We start from the raw sequence: 1671 nt of genomic DNA on the forward strand, positions 1-1671 counted from the left end.
TGCCCGTTGCACTTGGTCGATCAATAAACGCAAGATTTAGAGCTGTATGTGGATGATGCTTGAGTGTCGTCTGATGATGTTCCATATATGCTCCATTGGAGACAGAACTGGTGATTGAGCAGACCCTAGACAACATGTCGACAAGCTGTAGAGCACGTTGGGTTACAACAGGTGTAGTGGGAGAGCTTTATCTTGTTCGAAAACGTCCACTGGAATGCTCTTCATGAATGGCAGCAAAATAGATCGAATCACTAGTCTGACGTACAAGTTTGCAGTCAGGGTGCGTGGGATAACCACCAAAGTCTCATGTTGTCGTATGAAATCACATCCCAGACCATTACTCCACGTTTACGTCCAGTGTGTCTATCACGCAGACAGGTTGGATTGCAGGCCCTCAACTGACCCCTTTCTAATCAACACACGACCATTACTAGCACCGGGGAAGAACCAGCTTTCATCAGAAAATGCAACAGATCTCCACCCTGCCCCCCAATGAGCTCTCGCTTGACACCGTTGAAGTCGAGAATGGCGTTGCTTTGTGGTCAGTAGAATGCACACTCCAGGGCGCCTGTCTCAGAGATGTCCTTGAGGTAACAGATTTGTAACAGTTCCTTGTGTCACTGTGGTGCCAAATATCGTTCAAATAGCTGCTGCAGATTCAGTACTATGCGCCAGAGCCATACGCCGAACGCGATGGTCTTCCCCCTAGGTAGTTCCACGGGGCCGTCCAGAGTAGGTCATCTTGCGAACGTACACTCTTGCAACCACCGACGCCTGTAGTCATGTACAGTGGCTACATTCCTGCCAAGCATTTCCTCAATATCGCAGAAGGAACATGCAGCTTCTAGTGGCCCTGTTACACGACCTCGTTCAAACGGTATGTCCTTGTCAGCTCGAAGACACTCTTGACTTACATCAACTCAACACGTCCAGTCTAAAGGAAACTAACCCTCCTGACCGTTACAGCGCGTATTTAAATTGACGCAAAGCTGATTTCCACCCTAATGATGGCCCTACTAGCGACACTGTCATGCGACTGGCGTGAAATTTGAATAGATATTGTTTTTCAGGTGTAGAAACATGCTTGCAAACTTTCATTTAGTTCCACATCTCATTCTTTGTGTTGCGATTTTTTTTTCCGTCGGTGTACTTACAATACAAGCCAACGGCCTTGCCGCAGTGGTAACACCGGTTCCCATCAGATCACCGAAGATCAGCGCTGTTGGTCTGGGATAGCACTTGGATGGGTGACCGTCCGGTCTGCCGAGCGCTGTTGGCAAGTCGGGTGGACGTAGTCCTTGTCAGACAAACTGAGGAGCTACTTGAGTGAGAAGTAGCGGCTCTGGTCTCGTAAACTGCCTACGGCCGGAAGAGCGGTGTGCAGACCACATGCCCCTCCATATCCGCATCCAGTGACGCCTGTGGGCTGAGGATGACACGGCAGCTTGCCGGTACCGTTGGGCCTTCATGGCCTGTTGGGACGGAGTTTAGTATTTTTTTAGTACTTACAATATGCACAGTCATGTTACATTCTACGTTTCGGAGGTCTCTAGCCGCAGAGGGTTGGATCTTGCATCAGCGAAGCGGGAAAATCGACTGAGTAATATACATGACATGTAATACCTCAACCGGTATTGACAACTACCACTACTACTACTACTACGTGACCAG

The 1671-nt window shown here is 49.0% G+C and overlaps 1 pseudogene; it reads left to right on the top strand.

Annotated features, from left to right (window-relative positions):
* Positions 1-1161: 1161 nt before the first annotated feature.
* Positions 1162-1279, top strand: LOC124778737 (annotated as a pseudogene).
* The last annotated feature ends 392 nt before the right edge of the window (positions 1280-1671 follow it).

This window comes from Schistocerca piceifrons, chromosome 2 (assembly GCF_021461385.2).
Source record: "Schistocerca piceifrons isolate TAMUIC-IGC-003096 chromosome 2, iqSchPice1.1, whole genome shotgun sequence".
Lineage (NCBI taxonomy): Eukaryota > Metazoa > Arthropoda > Insecta > Orthoptera > Acrididae > Schistocerca > Schistocerca piceifrons.